At 42.8% G+C, this 20588-nt stretch overlaps 1 protein-coding gene across 8 annotated transcripts in view; it reads left to right on the top strand.

Annotated features, from left to right (window-relative positions):
• FOXP1 (forkhead box P1) overlaps positions 1-20588 on the top strand; it is a 586176-nt gene that overhangs the window by 258355 nt on the left and 307233 nt on the right. For all 8 annotated transcript variants that reach the window (XM_045990390.1, XM_045990389.1, XM_045990383.1 and 5 more), the window contains one exon: positions 2969-3029. The gene's annotated coding sequence lies outside the window, so the exon portion shown is untranslated. The remainder of the gene's footprint in view (positions 1-2968; positions 3030-20588) is intronic.

Here is a 20588-nt window from a genome sequence, read left to right as displayed (position 1 = left end):
ATTGGTGCCTTGGTGCCTTGCTCAAGGTCTTTATGGTCAACGCGTAGATTCCGGTGGACAACACTCTTGCAGACAATAGTGAGGCGGCCACACCAGGAACAGTTCCAGTGTTCGCGGGATCCCAACTGTACAGAGAATGACACAAAGGAAAATAAGTCATTTTTATTTACCGTATCCCTGGCTCACTTTTAAAACCTAAAACCAATGGGAAACTTCAGAAAGAGAGAAAAAGACAATGCACTTCAGATGGTAACAGCATTTTAAAAGAAGATGCGTGGGCTGGAGGGGAGTTTTTTTTTTTTTTATATTAAAAAGCTTTACATAACCATTTAATTTTAGTTTGGATGCTGTGGGGTGAGTAAGCAGTCAGGTAACCAGTTGATATATTTGATAAGTAAAAGTGATTGTTTAAAAAAAAAAAAGAAGTAGCAAACCGCTCTGGAAACGGAAGTTTTACATTTTGGAAAAAAAAATGACATGTAGGTTGTTCTGCTGGTTGTTGATTTCTGATTCTTCCAGGCTCGCCGTGATGCAGACTCAGGCCCCAGTACTACTCCCTAATTTTCTTGTCTGTTATATTGACACATTTCATTTAATTTAGCATGATGGCAAACAGCTGTTGAACTATTAATCTTTTCTCTGCAAAGCTAGAAAAATATCTTTTAGATTACTTGGCTAATGTATACTAAAAACTAAAATCAACAGAAATAAATTAATGACTGGTCAAATGTGCATATGCATTAAAATTTATGGAACTTCACAATGGAGGAAAACATGATTTGTATCCCACTGCCAGTTTTCTTTTTCTTTCTTTCTTTCTTTTCTTTTCTTTCTTTCTGTATAAGTAAAAATTAAATGTAGCCGATTTTGTATTGCTTGAGTAATTATAATTTGGAGGGTCAGTTGTATAATTTAGTTTCCCTAGGGGAAAATTATACTTGTAAAATCTGTGAGGGTAAATCAGCATATATTTTTGTTCTGTTCACTTACACTCTGTACTGTGTAGACAGGTGTGGAGAGAAATAGGCCCCGCTCTTCCCTGAAATCCTTCTACAGGTTTGAATACAGGACTCAAGATAACTTTATTCAAGGTACGCCTTTTCAGCAGGATTTTTTTTTTAAATTAAATTTTAATAAGGTCCTGTTGTTTTGCCAGGCCTGTATGATAGCAATCTCAGCTGCACCGCAAAGTCTAATACTACAGATCTGACTGCCACACATGCAACAATAAATGTAACTCAGTGGATGAACGCGAACATTAGTTTAGAGCCCATTGGAGAGTATGTCAAGTAAAAAGGAGGGAGAATGGCCGTTCTTGCCTTGAATTCAGTAGGATCTGCCAGAGTTCACTTCCTTTCCATGTAAGGTTGTACACGTGCGAAGATGGAAATTTCTTGCGTATGAGATTATCGCTGTGCCTTGAATCTCATGAGCTCATCTTACTTGGAGGAGTGGGGCCGCTTTACAGAGCTCCCCCATTACCCTGAGGACCCCAACATCTTTGCTCCCTGGTTTCTTAGCACCATTTGTCCTGTGACAGAGTTCTCACCAGTGGAGAAACCAATCCTGGGGACACACATCAGCAGTGTGTCTCAAAATTTTCATTTTCAATTTGAATTGTTTTGTGTAAAAACAAAAAGGTTTGGGGCAGGTTGCAAAATAGTAATTTTAAGTCCCAGAGCTAGGGTTTTCCCCCACCCAAATGGTGAACATTTATGGCGAAAACCTCCAATTTCCTCTTACAGTAAACATGAAAATTATGATTTCACTCAGAGCCTGCATTTTTTTTCCAATCTTTATGGCAAGAATCTGCATATACTTGCTTGTGGAAATGTCATAAATTGGCCTCAGATCAATTCCTCAAAGATAGTACTCACCAAAGTGCCACTTTCAGATTTTAGCCCTTGTGAAATAAGATTTAACTCTTCTCAATGATGTTTGCCTTTCCACATTCAGGGCTGACAGCAGAGGGATAAGCAGGGATATATTCTGTATAAAATTAAAACCACTTCATTACATATTGTTCTGAAGAGTGAGCAAAGGGATATTAACATTTTAGTAAAACGATGATACGATCTTAGCCTCTTGCAAAAAAATTACATGAGCATTTGGTCAGCTGATGTGGAGTGAGTCCTGTACCCTGTCGGTAACTCGCTCTAAATTAATAAACAAATGTTTTCCTTTTCACTTGTGCCATATGTTGATCCCAGTTACATGGGCAGCAAGAGGCAGCTTGTAATGTTTCTTAGAGGATTACACACTGTTTTGCATAAGAGAGTATGCAGATGCGGGAGTAGATGTGGGATAAAACATGTTCCAGGCTTTCTTTGTGTTTTAGGGAGCTCGGTTTCAATTGTTTATTTCATCTGACACAAACCATTTTTATTTAACTTGGTAGATCTGGTAGATAAATGCTAAGTGGAAAACACAGTGTGAACAGCTTTCACCAACCGATGAACCCCCCAAACTTGAAGATCCTGGTGCTCGTGTTCATTTTGAAAGGTTCCAGGGTAGCCTAAGCATCTTGTCTGTAAGAACTCAACTCTCCTCTTGCGGGTGGGGGTGGGGGAGACGAGCCCGCGCGTTAATGAAATCAGAGATGTTGTGGATGTTAACCAAACAGACACGTTCAAGGAGCAGACTGGTTTCCAAAAACCAAGGCCTATGAGTCACGTATTATTGCACCAGAAAATAAATTGATCGACGACAAGATGAGAAAAAGTTCACTTGCAAAATCTGAAATGTTTCACCTTGACTTTCTCCACCCACGTTGTTTTTGTTGTCTTGAGGCGCTCACAGGCCTGTGCTCCAGATCACTGGTCTTGGGACTTGTTTTTATTAACTCCGAAAAGTCCTTTGCCAGGCAACGTAACCGAGTCCTTCTGTTGCCCTTGCATCTGTCCCAGGCAAATAGGTGGTTGGTGCTGTCTTTTGACTTTCAGATTGTGACGATCTCTTTTGTTTTCAGGGTGAGAAGTGACCTTTTGAGGTGACTATACCTGAAGATTGCTTTCCAGAAGCCAAAAAAGGTAAATGCAATACGATTAGTGGGATTATATCTTGGCCCGTATCTCCCTCCTTCTAGGTATATCTCAATTCAACTCTTCTCCGATCTCTGTAGCTGCCAAAAACACGTGTATGCATTTGTGCATAAGTCTGCGTGCCGTAGCATCTTTGGGGGAGATCTTTCAAGAAAAGACTGTCCTAACTTAAGAAATGGTCCACAGAGTGACCCTCCCCCCCCCAAATGTTTTCAAGCTTTCTCCTCTTTGTTGAAGCTGAACTTTTATTTCTCTATTTATTTATTTATTTATTTATTTATTTTTTTGGTGGGCTTAAAGTTAGAAAGGAACATGCACATCACAAAAGCAATTATTCATAAAAGTGAACTTGCTGCAACCATGAGTAGCTCCTGTCGGTGTTTTGTGCCGAAGTGGTGTCATCCGATTGATGTTCATCTGGCGGCTTTATAATCACCTTCCTTCAGAAATTAATAGTCAAGCGCCATAGCAACCCAGATCACTGATGCAACTGCTCAGTGGCATGGGGCCCATCCCTGTGATGTCAGCGCTAGGCTGCCTTGTTCTCTTGACCTTGCTTGAAAATCAAATGAGTATTTGATTTTAAAATTAGAAGTTTGCAGAGCGACTAATGTAACTTGATGAATTAAAATGAAATTAAATTTCCTCAAATTCACTTTGGGGAGGGGAGACAAAAAAGCACGTTTAAAATGCTTACAGGTGCTCCGTATTTTCTTGATTTCCAGAGGTCTCTCTCTGGTGAGGCCGTGGTCATCTGCCACAAGTTAATCTTGCCGGTCATTTTCCTGGCTAAGGTTTGTCCAGGAGCATCTTCATTTGATTCTTGAATTTAGGCCAGTAACAGCTCCGTTTGCGTTAGTGGATTTGTGTCTGTTGTAAAACAGGTTCCTTGCTGCCCTGGTTGCACCAGGTCTCCACCCAGATATGACTAAGTTGAGTTTATGAATTGATAAGACAGAGATTTCCTACTCTTTAGCTACACACGTTTGGGGTTTTTTGTTGTTGTTGTTTTCTTTTAACCTTTATAATGCGAAGATTCTTAGATCAATTTTGTTTTTAACCTTAGCATTCTGGCACTCTAGAATGCCTTTTAAAGGTATGGATTCATGGTTAGTGTTGCATTCTGGCACATTTGATTGGAGGCAAAAAATCCCACTTGCTGCATTTCACCATCATTGTTGTTTAAATAAAACCTCTGTGGGAAGCTCCTGCTTGCTCACCATGGAAGACAGTCTCATTTCTAGGAGACAGCATGGAAAGGGGTGGATCCCAACTGGTAGCGGGGGCTATCAAGTCCAAGCACTTCCCTTTCTGAGTCTTAGTTGTCCAGTCTTAAGAAGGAAGGCTTAATTAACTTCGGGGATCTGCAAACTTCTTCTGTGAAGGGCCCTGCAAGATGCATCTTCTGTTTTGTGGGCCATTCCATCTCTGCCAGAGCAGCTCAGCTCGGCTGTACCTTGTGTCTCCTGGTCTCCGTGAGCCCTGCGAGATCTCAGTGCAGGACGTTCCTCGTGCATAGCTGTGCCAGATGTCTAACTCATCTTGTGCCATTCACTAGCAAAGATTTCTGGCAGAGCCCAAAACTGTGATTAAACCAAGCTGAAAGCGTGGTTGAAAAGATGAAATATTCACCTTGAGAGTTGGTTACCCCGACAGCTTCAAATAAGGGCATCCTGAGCACTTTTCGTTGTTTTCTTTGGAGTCACCTGCAAGCATGAATTATTTTTCTTCTGACTTGATGTCTTTATAATGCCTATGCTAACACCCATGACCTGAAAATGGGCACACTTGAATGTGTGTGATATGATATGTTTCCAATTCTGTGACACTGTTCAAAGTTTACAATATCATGAGACGGGGCAAGTTTGGGGGGATAAAAAGTTCCAGGAAATTTTCATTAGTGTTGACTAAGAGAGGCAGGCAGTCCATGGGGAGAGAATTCTTTCTTTATAATTAATGTCAAGGACACGGTGTATTATATGATAGGATATGCTGCAAATGAGGAACTCCTTGTCAAAGTTCAGGAACAGTGAAAAATTTTGTCCTTCTGTTGGCTACTGTCGTGACACAAAGGAAGCTGAGTAACAAATCCATATAATTTTTCTTTTAAACTTGACTGCTAGGAAGCTCGGAGTAAGAGTTTTTTTTGTTCAATCTCTGTATAATTATTTTCCACTCCAGCTTTTTGTGATTGAGATCTTTTAAAATCAACCTCATTTTTCCTACCCCCAATTATCATTGGGTTATTTTTATTCTCCTATAATATCAATTCCATCCTATTTAATCCTCATTTCAAGGTTTGGTTTTTTGTTTTTTTGGTTTTTTTTTTTGAAATTAGTGAAGATATAGAGACTTAAGTAATAAATCACATGTAATTTTTTTTTACCTTTTAGCAAGCTCAAAGACCCTTGAAAAACTAATCCTTTTTTTTTATATTTATACATTTTTATGTATTATTCATTTATATATATTATTTATATATTTTCATATATAAAAAAGTAAAAAAGGTTTATTAAAAATGTAAAGTTAAAAAGAAAAAGTCTATAAAATGGCTGGAATAGCTATTGTTTCTTCCCCGGAATAAGTCTTAAAAAGAGAAATGTGTGGAGCATCTGTGTGGCTCAGTCAGGTAAGTGCCCACTCTTGACTTTGGACAAGTCATGATCTCAGGGTTGTGGGATCGAGCCCTGTGATGGGCTCAGCAGTGAGTGTAGAGTCTACTTAGGATTCTCTCTCTCCCTCTGCCCCTCCTTCCCTCTCTTGTATGTGTGTCCATGGGCACGCTGTCTCTCAAAAGCAAACCAAAAAAACACAAAAACCTGAGAAAATCATGCTATCCAGCGATGATGGAGAAACCCGCACCATCTCCCCAGCATCAAAAAGAGGTTGATTTCAGACGCTGGGTGCTTCTCAGTAAACGTCATGTCCCATTTGAAATCTCGGAATCGTTAATAGCATAGATGTAAGTAAATATGTCTACATTGGCGCTATGGGAAGAACTACTTATGTGCATAAGGGGCCAGGCAGAATCAGAAAAAGCAGATGAAGCCATTTTTCAAATTTCAATTCGAAGTTCTGAAGGATCATAAATAATGGTCATCTTCCTTCATAGCGATATAACAGTTTTTTACCAAGTAGATCAGAACACTTTACAAAATGGGTTTGTGCCAGCATTCTTGAGAGATAGGTAGCAATGATTATAATCCCCACTTTACAAACAGGGAAGGTGGCCCCATAGATGATCAGTGATCAGATGATCTATGTGACCCACGGTCACATAGAATGTCAAGACTAGACCTAAAAAGACATCTTGCTTAGGTCACAGTTACATTGATGTCATTTTATCATGGCTGCCTTAGTTTAATAAAGGCTTATACATCATTTTCTTTCTGCTTCCCGTCAACACTGGCATTGCACCTACACACATTTTTGCTTGAGATTCAGATTCACTTTATAATTCATTTTTTGGTATCCGTTCTGAGTGGTATTGGGACGTTGTTGTGTAGACATAACAGTGTCTTCATTGCGTCACCAGATGACCACACTGACTGAATCACTGTCTTTTTCAGCTAAACATTGGAAACCTTCCTGCTCCCCGCTTCTCCCCATACACCTATGCCTGGGTTTAACAATCCGGGTAAAGACTAGGCTGGTATTACAGCATAGAGACCCCAACAGACAAAGGCTTACATAAAATAGAGGTTTCCTTCCCTCTTAGAGAGCAGTCTCACCAGTCTAGCTTACGTGGGCAGGTTCTTTCTCTCTTTTGCTCTTCTACCTTGGGCCTTTGTCATTATTTACATGGTTGAAGCATAGTGAAGTCCAAGCCAAGCAGTTGTCTTTGGTGCAGATGAGTTAAAATGCACATATCCCATTCATTAACCTTTAATTTGTAAGATTACGGTCACCTGGTTGCCCTGCCGCGGCTGGGAAGTGTGTCTACTAGGGTGGCCAGGAACATGGGAGAATCGGAGAAGAGATTTAAGGGGACTCTTCGAACACAACAACTTGACTGGTTGAATTGCCCCCATCTGATGATTTCACTGACTGATCGATTGATTGATTCATATGAAAGTGCGTACTGCATACATATATAAATCCTACTGTAGGTATTTACTGATGATTGTGTGCTAGTTGCTAAGATCATAGCACTACGTAAGAAGGTCATGGTCTCTGTCCTTGTAGAGTTTATATTAGAGAGGGGAAGACCCAGATTATGAACAATGGTGATGACCAGGGTTAGGAAGGGCAAGTACTGGTTGTTGGGGGAAAGTGATCTATAGTGGGGAGACCAGGGTGTCAGGGATTTATGTATTTTAACCTTATATGGAAGCTATATTAGCTTATCTTGATTTTCTTGTTATCATTCATGCCAGTGCTGTTATGAACATTATCAGGCATGTTAATTTTATTAATAGCTTTACTGAGCTATAATTCATATCACAAAACAATTCACCCACTTAAAGAATACCATTCGATGGCTTTGAGTATATTCCCAAAGCTTGCAACCATCATCACAGTCTGGTGTCGGAACATCTTCAGCACCCCAGAAAGAGACCCCTTAACTGTTATCAGTCACTGGCCTCCACTCAGCACCAGACAATGGCTAATCTACTTTCTTTCTGGATAGACTGACCTATTTGGGACATTTCCCATATGGAATCCTACAATATGTGGCCTTTGGTTAGTGATGTCCTTCACTTAGCATGATGTTTTCAAGGTTCATCCCAAGCACTGAAATCTGCAACTATCCAAAAATACATAAATAAATTTGTAACTCTCGTACAACCTTGAGTCCTTACTCCTAAACCCAACAAAAGGGTGACCTGAAAAATCCTTACAGGGGATGGAATTGGGGGAAACATGACTGTCCTCATGTTGTTTATATTTTCCTAGAACTGACTTGGCCTCCCAACAGTTAAACTTCAAAATTTAAATGTTTGCATCTTAAGTTAGCTGTTTTTAAACATTGTTAACCATAATGCTAAACTAAGTTACTCTGTAAACAAGGGCTGTTTCTCTTGAATGTTAGTTTTCAAAGAAAAAAAATTTTTAAATATTGATTTCCAGAGAAATATGCTCAATAGAGTTCGTTTTCAAGCAGAAGTCACTTGGTGAAATGTACACGAAGGCGCAGTTAGTCATAAAGGCGATCTTTGCTGCGATTATCAACTAGCCGTATTTTGCACCGTGAGCCCTCAGAAATACAAAACTGAATAACAAATGGTTTATTCATCTTTTTAAAATGTTGTTTTTGTTCCTCCATCTGCCAAGGGCACGGATATCCCATTGCTCACCTTGAGCATCTTAGGAAAAGAGATTCTCAGTTTAGGTGACAACGTAACAGCTTAACGAGATGTAGGAAGTATTGCCTTCCTTTGGCAATTCACAAACCCCAGGAAGGAATCTGAAGCTTAACTGTGCAAAAACAAAACCCTGTTTAAGGTAGCAGATCTGTGCTAACCTTGACTGCATTACCCCCTCGTCTCTAGTAACATCCAGAACCTTATAGGAGCAAATGTTCTATTGGTGGGAGGATCCTTATTTTGGGTCCGTTTGGAAAGGTGACCTTCCGTCCAGCGTCGCGCTTGGATTTGAAGCTTGTGGTACTTTTTAAAAACAATGCTGGTGACTGGGAGTTCACAATTGAAAAATGAAGATTAATCATGTAAGTTTGTACTTCTCTGGCCTTGATCTGAACTCTTCGACTTCTGTAGCCTTTGCTTGGTGGGGCTGGGGTTGGGAGAGGAGTGAAAAAGCTTGAAGTCTTTATGCTCTGTTCAAATGTACTCTTTTTGAAGTGTGAAAATCACGCACATTTTCCCTTGAATTTTGTATATTAGCATGTATGTAGCATATAATTATAAGTAATTAGATGTTTTGTTAATTATCTGACAGTGCGATGAGTTATTTAAAATTACCTTTTAATTAAGAAAACAGTCTTGCATCATCGGATGGACGGTGCTGATTTCAGTCTGTGGATTGGCATGGTACTTTAATTCCTCAGCCTATCCCTCCAGGCCTCTCTTTTCTGAAAAATCTGTTTCCCTTCCAGAGGGTCCTGAACTATCTCTCAAGGTCAGAGGAAGTGCCCTAAAATCTGTTCAGTACAGGTGACTTACCTTAAAGTTTATTCAGAACAGAGATTTTCAGAGTGGGCATTGGCACTCCTTGGTGGGTTGGAAATCTATTTAGTGGATTGTGCCCAAGGATTTTTAAGGAACGGAAGAAGCGTACAACAGAGTAGAATAAATTGAGTAAACCAACACTGTCTAATATGGAAACCACTAGCCGCATGTTTGCGGTGCGATTAGCCCAGACTTTTATGCACTGTACGTGTACCTTCGACAAAGTATTTAAAGGACTTTGTATGGAAAAAAAGCTGTGAAATACTTCAATTTTTATTCTCTATTGATTACACATAGCAGTGGTCATGTTTTTGCTATGTTAGGTTAAATAGTATAAATTATTAACCTGAATTTTACCGTTTCCGTGTGGTTATAATTACATGTGTCGCAGGCGTTATATTTCTAATGGATACCTTTGCTCAAGTTGATGGGGGATCTTTCAGTGAATGATACCGCTATCAAGCCCTCTGCTCATGGTTCTAGGGGATGGGGATGGGCAGGGAAATAAAATATAAATACCCAGTGATAGGTTCTGGGAAGAAATATTGGAGGCTGAGGGAGATCAGATTGCCTGAGGAAGGGGTTCCAACTCTAAATAACCAGGGTAAGTCTGACTGTGAAGTGTGGTAGCCCGGGAGCAAAGAATTAGCATGTTCTAAACAAAGGGAGCAAGTTGGCTCATGTGGCTAAAGTCAAGTCATCAAGGGGGAGAGCAGTGGGAGGCAAGGTCAGGAAGTAACAGGGCTGGGAATGCCTGGCTGGCGTGATCAGAAGAGCAAGTGGCTCCTGATCTTGGGGTCATGAGTTTGAGCCCCATGTTGGGTATAGAGATTACTTAGAAACAGTTAAGTCAATTTTGAAAAACAACAAAAAAGGAAGTAACAGAGTCAGACTGAGTAGGGCATGAAGACTCACTAGACGGTCTTTTAGTAAAATAGGGAACCACTGATGGGCTTTGAGGCGGGTCAGGATCTGACTCCTGCTTTAAATGGATCCTTCTGGAAGCCGGTTTGAAATTTGCCTGTGGGTGAACAAAGCGAGAGGATAGGGAGGGGGACTTGTGAGGAGGCCCCTGTAATCATCCCAGTGAGACGGGAGGATGGCAGGACCAGGATGGCCGTAGAGCTGCTGAGACGTAGACTTGCTTTTGATTTGAAGGAAGAGCCCAAGGGCTTCCCGGCAGAATAGATGTGGAATTTGAAAAAGTTACATCAGGGATGACTCCAAGACTTTTGCGCTGAGTGATGGGGTGGTGTCCTCTGAGGGGTTGCTTGTGGGTAGAAAGGAAAGAGAAGGTGGAGGCCTCGGGGTCAAGCAACGGCTGGGAGGACGGAGCTGCCATTAACTGAAATAGGGGAGCAGGTTCGAGGGTATTAAAGGAAACAAAACTAATCTCACTTGTTAAAGGTGGCAGGGCACCCTTTATTCAGGACCGTCACAGCAGGTGTTAGGAACACGCCATGAGATTTTATACAGGAGAGAGGTTGGGCTCAACTCTGAATCCAGCCCAAGCAAGTAGAAATTTAGAGCCAGGGAGGAGAGTGGGCGTCTGTAGATGGAAAATTACCAAGAAAAAACATCATGGGTAAGCGGAGGGTCTGAGCTGTACAGATCTAACAGGGCTCTTGCTGAAGACAGGCCAGCGTGATCAGACACTCCCTGGGGAATGATGGAGGATGAGGAAACCAGTCAGATACCGGCGGTGGTCAGATACCGAAGGTGGTAGAGGGACTTGGCGGTTAAACTGACTTAGCAGGGTTCTTGCTAAAACTGGATTTTATAGGGAGATGCCCAGGTGGGTTCAGGAGCCTGACTAATCTTTGGTCAAGCCAGGAGTCTTCGTCAAGGGTGGGTGAGGGAAGCAGGGGAAACCAGGAGAATAGTTGTCGACACACAGGCTTTGATCTGTTTATTGTTCATCCAGATGGAGCGGTCAAGTGGGCATTTGGATATGTGGATCTAGATATGTCCTGGCTGAGGTGATAAACTGAGGATCTGTAACCATCTAAGTGGTATGTAGAGGCATGAACGTGGGTGAGCTCACCGGGGGAGCCATGGTGTAAGTAGAGGAGAGTAGGGCTCCAAGATGAAGCCAACGCCATTAAGAGATTTGATTACAGGATATAGAGGAGAAAGAGGCAAAGCCGGCAGGAAATTTTGGAGATTTGGGTGAACGAGGAGCCCACTGAAGACATCGTTTAAAGGAAGAGAGCATTGGGATGCCTGAGGGACTTAGTCGGTTCAGCATCTGACTCTTGGTTTTGGCTCGGGTCATGATCTGGGGTCATGAGATCGAGCCCCGCGTCTGGTTCCACGCTCAGTGCGGAGTCTGCTTGGGTTTCTTTCCCTCTCCCCCTTCCTTGCACTCCTTCTCTCTCTCAAATAAATAAATACTTAAAAAAAAAAAGAGTATTGTCAGCTACATCGTAAGTGGCTAAGAGGTCAGAAGAGATGATGACAAAGAATGGACGATTGTGTTTGTCAACATGGAAGGCATCGATAACCTTAACCAGAGTCAGAAATGTTTGATTCTCACTCCTGTAACACATACTGGCTTCGTACAACTACTAGTGTGCTTATGGTAGGCATGGTGAATGATGTTCCCTGGGCCAGTGCCCGTTCGGCGCTGCTGTTCGTTAAGGTCGTCACACGTTCCCCCACCTCTTGCAGCCCCGCATGGACAGGAGGCTAACTCTGTGATGCTTGGGTCATGGTACAGCCTGCGAGAGTGATCAGAAAAAAATTCACTGCCGCACAAAGGAGTTCTGTGCATGTTGCCCCTTTCAGTTCATTCCCTGCTCCAGTGGTTGAGATAATATTGTTTAAAGAAAAGGCAGATGGGGTGCCTGGGTGGCTCCATCAGTGAAGCGTCCGACTCCTGATCTCAGCTCAGGTCTTGATCTCAGGATTGTGAGTTCAAGCCCCACACTGGGCTTGAAAAGAAGGAAAGAAGGAAGGAAAATACAGAAAAGGCAGAGGAAAGGGGGGGTGCATAAAACGCGTTGTTTTAATCATCTGAAGTACACCACAGCTTGGCGTGGTTAACATGGTCTCCAGATTAGCAAACTACGAGTTTGTGCCTGCACCACACGCCTGCACCTTCACCTTCTACTAATCTAGGTAGTCTTTGATGGGCTCGTCTGCCTTTCAACTCAACTAAGAGCGTCAGAGATTCTGGCTTTTTCAAAAATTCTGAAACACCGTGAACATTCTCGAGATTTCTAGGCCGGTCCCCAATCTTCAAGCATCTGGAAAAGTGTAGGTAAACTAATAACAAATATGCTTTCTCTCTTTAGGTACTAAACCCCATTAAGGTAATATTGGGTTAGGTAAGAATAGTCTCTCTGTGGAGTATAATCAAGGTCCTTCTTAGAAGAAGAATCTGTAGGAAGAAAAATTCCACTTGTGACCTCCCCTAACCAGTTCAACATTTTATCAGTATCCTGCAGGGATTTTGTATCTGTAGATTTGTCTATGTGTGTTCGTCCCGCATATACTGTTTGGTTTCCTATTTTTACCCTTATGCTATCCCAAGTATTTTTCCAAGTCATTACATGTTATATCTAAATCTTACTTTAGGATACTTTGGTAACCTCTGTTGTTGCATTGACTGTCCCTGAAATGGTGGGGCTTCTGATTTTTCCCGCGGGCTTCTGATTTTTTCCGTTGGCTCACGATGGCCAGAGTGTCTATGTTGGATCTCTCAAGATAGCTCGGTCTCTTGAATTTGTTTTCTAAATGATGCTGAGATTATAGATTACCACCTAGTTTCTCCCTCTACTTCTAGGTAATATTAAAACTAAGCTGAGCCACACATAATCACCCCTTCGGGCAACTGTATGTATTTTCCACGATTAGGTGAGGTATAATTCACCTTAGTTTTGATTTCAGAATTTCTAGACTTTAAGTTGCTGGGCATTTTTTATTTTTCCTGATCTGAATTACTTTTGGTATTTTCCCACTCCCAACTTAATGCTCAGCCCGTGAGCTAGGAACTTTGTGTTCTTTCAAGGGTGAGCCATTCATCCGCTCCTTGTTTTGTTAGCCCAAACAGCACTCCTTCTCTTTCCCCAGAGCAAGCCATGGCTTTATGTCCGCATTTGCATCTCCAGAATTTGCTTTGGTTGCGTTTCAGTCACTTTACCCAGAAAAATTAAAACGTACGTGCAGCTTTTAGAGTCTAACATTTTAGGTTCTTTTCTTTTGCGCACCAGACCCCAGCAGTATCGTCATTATTGGTGTAGGCAACAAATGTTAGAGTTCCCGTGGGGTTCGCTGTGTGTTTAAGATTGGGCTGTACACCACTGTGCTTTGTGGCCGTGACCCCATCTAGTTCTAAAATCCCCCAAACGGCCTTTCAGTGAAGTAGTCTTAGAACTTCAGAGAGGACCAAAGAATGTGGGACTTGTCTGGTCTCTTCCTTGTCATGTACTGAAGATGAAACCGACATCCAGGAAAGGGACATGACAGACCCCAGGCCACTGCACAGTCGAGGCCCCCTGTGTCGGGAATCCCCTGCCCTTCTCCTACACCTCTTCCTTCCTTTTATGATATGATACCTCAAACAAGTGGCATGATAAAAATACGACTATGAAAAAGTTGGCTTTTAAAAAAGTAGACCCGACAAAAGCCAAAATGTGTTTATTTTTTTTGATGGCCCTTATCTCGGATTTCATTTCCAGCACTCTCTCCTTTTTCCAGCAATGTGAAGGGAAATGACACCATTTGCGAGTGTTTCAGCGTGTTAACTGTGCAAAATATCCCCTAAATACCTTCATCTGAAGCAAACAAAAATAAATAAAAATAAAAATGGTCCTTTCAGAAGATGCCTATTTTTCCCTCTCCTTCCTCCCCTCCCCTGCTTTTTTTCTGCTTCTGCCCTCTCCCATCTCTCCCTTCCTGTCTCCTGCCTCTGAAGGCTGATTTTTTTGTTTTTAAAACGAGGCCATTCGGGGCGCCTGGGTGGCTCAGTGGTTTAAGCTGCTGCCTTCGGCTCAGGTCATGATCTCAGGGTCCTGGGATCGAGTCCCGCTCTCTGCTCAGCGGTGAGCCTGCTTCCCTCTCACTCTCTCTGTCTGCCTCTCTGCCTACTTGTGATCTCTCTCTGTGAAATAAATAAATAAAATCTTTAAAAAAAAAAAAAAAAACAAGGCCATTCGATGAAGATGTATATAAAGTGGAATGTTCCTGCCAGTTGACTACTGCTGTGCATTTTAAAAATTGTTGAGTGTTATGTGTAGCCTGAGAATTTCAGTGTCCACTGCCCTTACCCGACTGATGCGTACAGATGAACACCTCCCGTGTGGCATGTGCTTTGCCCAGGGCTGAGGTACAGGGAAGGATAATTATGTTTTGTTTGTGTTTCTTGAGGTACACGCTGTCTATTTGATTGGAGCTACTTCTGCTCCAAGGTCTTGTTTCCCCTAGCTCTGGAATGGTTGACATCCTCTCCTTATTTCCTTATGTGGGATAAAAATACATGAAGACCAATATAGAATTGTCACTGGGAACTTCACTAGCTAAGTTCTTATTATGTTATTAGTGGTAGAAATAGAGTAGGAAATTCCCACGAACCTTGTTTTGTTTTCTGATGGTACACATAAAACCAGCTCATTAGAGGGAATTTGAAATTATCGAAAAGTAGACCAAGTATAAAAGTAAAAATAATCTAGAATTCTGACCCTGAGAATAACATAAATTTTCTGCCATTCTTTTTTATTGAGTGTACACATATTTAGCAAAATTACTGTCATCCAGTACATAGAATTGTCTCTTTTTAAAATTTAATATTACTCGGTGAGCATTTTCCTATATTGTGAAGTATGGTTAAAGGTATCTTAAATGATTACATGCTCTATCATCCTTTTGCTTGTAATACAGTTTAGTTAACTGTTCTTTAATATTGGGTGTGGAGATTGCTTCTAGTTTTTCTGTAATATAGTTATTGCAGTGGGCATATCTGTGCATAGGTCTTGGTCAATTATTTTTATGTCTTTAGATGTATTCTAGAGGGGGAAAGTACTAGAAGAGAGTTTATGGAATTCTTATAGGGTTTACTTATATCTTGTCATATTGTTTTTCAAAATGAACCAATTTACACTCCTATTAACACCACTTGAGAGTGTTGATTTCACTGCAACTTTGCCAAGAATGAGTATCAACATTTTTTGGTTATCGTTTGAATCATAGGAGGAAAAAAAAAGTATATGTATTTTTTTCTTGTTCAATTCTTTGATTATAAATGAAGTTGAGAAATTTTGTTTCGGTAGGCTGTTTGCATTTTTCCTTCCTTTCTTTCTTTCTTTTTTTTTTTTTTTTTTAACATTTATTTGACAGAGACAGATCACAAGTAGATAGAGAGGCAGGCAGAGAGAGAGAGAGAGGGAAGCAGGCTCCCTTCTGAGCAGAGAGCCCTATGTGGGACTTGATCCCAGGACCCCGAGATCATGACCTGAGCCGAAGGCAGCGGCTTAACCCACTGAGCCACCCAGGCGCCCTTTCTTTCTTTTTTTAAAAGATTTTATTTGTTTATTTAACAGACAGAGATCATAAGTAGGCAGAGAGGGAGGTGGTGGCAGGGGGTGGAAGGGAAGCAGTCTCCCTGCCGAGCAGAGAGCCTGATGCGGGGCTGGATCCCAGGACCCTGGGATCATGACCTGAGCCAAACACAGAGGCTTAACCCACTGAGCCGCCCAGGTGCCCCACTTTTTCTTTTAATCATTCATAATTTTGGGAGCAGCCAGGGGTTGAAAGACTAGGAATGAAGAAGCCAGAATGCCGAGAGCATAGGGCAGGGATCCTGTCATTCAGAGGGTCCTTGACCAGCAGCTCTTATGGCCAAATTCACAGAGTGAATTCAGAGTATTATACTACAGCTTTGGTCTAAGGCTAAAATTAGAAAAGGCCAGACCACTGGCCCTCAGATGTTCTGAAACCAGATGGAGAGATCTGGGGCTCATAAGCTTTCCAAATACTTGGACATTTTAAATTTATTCCTTTATTCACTAAATAATTAATGAATGCTTACTTGTTTCAAGCACTCTTCTAGGCACTGGGGATATACTAGTAAACAACAAAAGAGAGGCTCTTTAAATGTGGTGGGTCTCCCTCACTGCTTGGTAATGAGGGCAAATGGAGAGTTCTCCGTGCAGCACTTAACCACAGTGAGAGTCAGGCTTGCTTCTCGTCTTACTGCTTCTCCTGTTTCTTCGTCAGCAGCAGTGGCTCAGATAAGAAACTGAGCGCCTGGGTGGCTCAGTGGTTGAAGCCTCTGCCTTCGGCTCAGGTCATGGTCTCAGGGTCCTGGGTTCGAGCCCCACGTCGGGCTCTCTGCTCGGCAGGGAGCCCGCTCCCCCCCCTCTCTGCCTGCCTCTTTGCCTAATTGTGATCTTTGTCTGTCAAATAAATAAATAAAATCTTAAAAAAAAAAAAAAAAGAGAGAAACTGTGTCCAGCCAGGTTGCTTCTGTCGTCTTCCTGTCACACTTGCGAAAGACACGCTGTCACAGGCCCGGCGTCCCCCAGCCTGAGAAGATTCTCTCCATTTCTCTTTTAGCCTCTTTCTTTCTTTTCCTCCAGCCATGTGGGCAGGAAGCCTGTAGAGAAGCCGGGCCCTGTGCAGTGGAACAGTAAGACCCTGGGGACAGACCTAGGGACTTTGGGGGGAGCCCCTCCCTTTTGCATCCTGTTAGTAGGGGTATTGCTGAAAGCTGAGAGGTGAGCTCTGGGTCTTGGCTCTTCAATCTGTGAGCTCAACCAGCTGATTCTCATCAACGCCTGGATGAAGGAATCCAAAATAGAGAAGGGACGTGTTCTTCCTCTGGATTTCTGAGTGTTCTCTGGGATTCCAGAACTCTGCACTGAGTGGGGGAAGACAGGCCCCCTCGGCCCCGGGACCACACTCGCTTTCTCTCTGGCTTGTCCCACTCCTGGGAATGCACTTGGCAACCATCCCCCTGTCTGTGTATTTGCCTGGTTCCTGTCACCACCGTTTCTAAAACACAACTGATTCGTAATTGAGATAAACATTCCCGATGCTGAAATGATGAAGGGGTAGCTCGGGGTTGTGGTCCTGATGCTCCGCTTAGAGGCATGGATTGGAGTGAGCCTCATCAGAGTTTGGACGTGTCTGTTCTTGGGCAGGTCCCGACATGCTCTGCCACTTGTCCCCATCGGAGACGTGGAGAAAATGAAAAGACCTGTCTCGTAGATGTGCTGTGAGGACTGTATACAGAAGTTTGGTTCGCGGTCTGCTTTGCAGGTCCAGCTCTGCTACTTTCTGGCTTCATCATCTTGCGGAAGCGCCCAGATTCTCTAAGCCCTTTTTTTTTTTTTAATCTAAAAAAATAGGCACTTGGAAGTTGTTGGAAGATTAACTGAGTTATTCCAAGTGAAAAGTCCTTAGAGCAGTGCTTTAGGCTCAGTACTGTCTATTTTTGTTATTAGCACAGGGCGTGGAATGTAGTAAGTTCTCAAGGATGGCAACAGATATATATATTTTTAAAGATTTTATTTATTTATTTGACAGAGAGAGATCACAAGTAAGCAGAGAGGCAGGCAGAGAGAGAGGAGGAAGCAGACTCCCCGCAGAGCAGAGAGCCTGATGTGGGGCTCGATCCCAAGACCCTGAGATCATGACCTGAGCCAAAGGCAGAGGCTTTAACCCACTGAGCCACCCAGGCGCCCCTAGGATGGCAACATATTTTATTATTAATTAACTTTAAAGATAACAAAAATGGTTTTCAGTGGCTGTTTCTATGGGGGAGAACCAAGTTCGTGGATATAGAAATGAAAGAGGCATCCTGATACCTTCCCCTGCCCCCAAATAGAAGACACAAACTTTGAAAATCCTAAGAAGAAAGAGGGAGGTCTCTGAGGTTTTTAGGATAACATTACATTTCTGTACCATCTTCTCCTCCTCACCTGCCAGCACCAGGTGAAGGCCGGGGCCGTCCAGCCGGATCTGACTGGCTCATCTGTAGGAATTTGAATCAGCGTGTTAGCTACACTGCAGCTTGGACCTGACTGCTAAAACTGAGGCCAGGCCATTGACACCCAGATGTGCCTGAGTTCAGATGGAGAGATCGGGGACCCGCCAGCCTTCTAAAACCTAAACTGTGTGATGGAAATAGTATGAAAAGGTTTTCCGGGGTTGTGCACGAGATTCACTGCTCTAACATCATCTTACTACCTACACATGGAACCTACACGTGGAGACCACGTTGAGAAGGCATTAGGTTCGTGTCCTCAGCATTTCACTCTGAGAGGAATGCGGCTAGATACTTCGTTGGGTATTCACTGCGTCCAAGGTGAGAGACAGAGACAGACAGAGGCTGAGCTGGAGGGAGGGAGGGCGGGAAGGAGGTCCCCAGGGAAGGAAGCAGGAATTCCCCTCCATCTGGGATAAAGTCTCTTTTCCACTACTCAGTTGTGTTTTGAGGAGCAGGGGTTGGGTTTTCGGGGTGCACTTGGCAGAAGTGACCTTGACCCCACTGTTAGGCAAAGGATTGCATTTGTGCGCATATGTGTATGCATGTGGTGGCATGTCCTTTCCCGGAAAGCTCCGGAATATATCATTTCCAACAAGGATGGGAGGAATGATCACGGGGCCTATTTCCCATATGTTTATGAAGCCCAATAAGCAGTTTTCTCTCCTTTCTTGGTTCTCCTCCATGCATTGTTTGGTTTTCCTTATACATGGTAGTTGTCACTGTAAAAATAAACAGGCAAACCTAAGTAAGAAAGTAGTGAGGGCCGTATCGTCCTCCAGGATCACAACCTGGACCTGGACCATTCTGGAATCAGTTCTTCTAGATAGTGCTCTCTCCGCCCATCTGTGACTGAGTTGACTTGGGCTGTCCAGTGTGGAAACCAGTCCACCAAGCAGCTCTTGAGCAGCTGAAACCGGGCTAGTCTGAATCGACACCAGCTACACGTGTCCAATCCCCACCAGATTTTGGAGGGAAAAAAACAGGACTGTAAAATAGAAATTAAGTTTAGATCTTGACGGCAGGTTGAAATGATAAAACTTTAGGTATATGGGATGAACCAAAATGTACACTGAAAGCTAATTCCATCTGTGGGTTACGTTGTATTTTTTTTTTCTTGATTTTAACTATTTTAACTATTCTCTACACCTACTGTGGGGTTCGAACTTACAACTTACAACCCTGAGATCCAGTGTCACGCGTTTCCCCGACTGAGCCGGCCTGCTGCACCCTCACGTTACATTTCTCTTCCGCCATCGGGTATAGATACGTCGCAGTTTTCACGGGGTCACGCTGCGTTTTTCTTACTTTTTGGAAATTTGGGCACATTTTTTTTTCTTTAATTTAAAAATAGATCCCCAGTACCTTTCTGTCACGATTAGTGTATGGCAGCGCTGTTATTACCTTCTAGTTGTGTGTAGATATATCACACTTTATTTAACCAGTCCCACTTTGTCGGATATAAAAAGATAAGCGCGACCACGCCGGTGAACAAGCATGTATTTTCGAACTGAAAAGGCTGTCTGATTATTTCTTTAGGGTAGGTTTCTCAACTGGAGCATGATGGCCATTTTGGGTTGGAAATGTTTTGTTGTGAGAATCTTGGGTGTTCAGCTGTGTCCCTGGCTTCTCCCCACTAGAGGCCTGTGGCACACCCTCCCCAGTCCCACCCCCCAGTACAGGAAAACGGAAAACATCCCCAGACATTGCCATGTATCCCCTGCAAAGTTGTCCCGGTGGGGAAGTACTGACCTAGCACAGATGATCAGAATGGGAGTTGTTGGATGAAAAGGTGTATGTATTTAAAATTTAGATTGATCGGTAGCTAGCTGGCTAGCTAGATATTGATACGCACTGAAAATTTTATATATATATATATTTCCAAACAGTTTTCTAGAAAAATGGTACCAGTGCACGCATCTGTTGAGAACAGAGATCCTCACTGCGTGTCTACAAGAGGCTTAAGAAGGGATGGTTGGGTATTTGTTTTATTTTGGGGGAGTTGGTCTAATCAGGTTGCTTTCTGAGATTGGGTCTTTCAGGACCTTGATGGAGGCAGTGTAGGTGTTTTCTTCTGGGAGGCCACGCTGGCCAGGAGATGCAAGGGGCCGTCTCTACTTAGCATCTTGTACAGGGCTTCTGGGCTCATAAGGTGGGGGTGGGGTGGGGGAGAGGGTAGGACATTAGAGAGAAAACCTGTTACTTCACAATTCTAGACTTTTCTTATAGTGAGAAAAAAGGAATACTAGTAAGTGATGGTAATGACAGTTAATTATTGAATGTTTGCTCTGTATCAGGCAGTGGGCTCAGCGCTGTTACGTGTAATTTCGTTTAAGCCTCAGGAGCACCCGGTCTTTGGGTGAGAGCTGCTGTATTCCCATGGCCGCCCCACACTCGAGGGGGTGGGAGGAAAACAGTCCTCCTCTCAACGGA

The sequence above is a fragment of the Meles meles genome, chromosome 20 (assembly GCF_922984935.1).
Source record: "Meles meles chromosome 20, mMelMel3.1 paternal haplotype, whole genome shotgun sequence".
Lineage (NCBI taxonomy): Eukaryota > Metazoa > Chordata > Mammalia > Carnivora > Mustelidae > Meles > Meles meles.
This window is presented reverse-complemented; position numbering and strand designations above follow the sequence as displayed.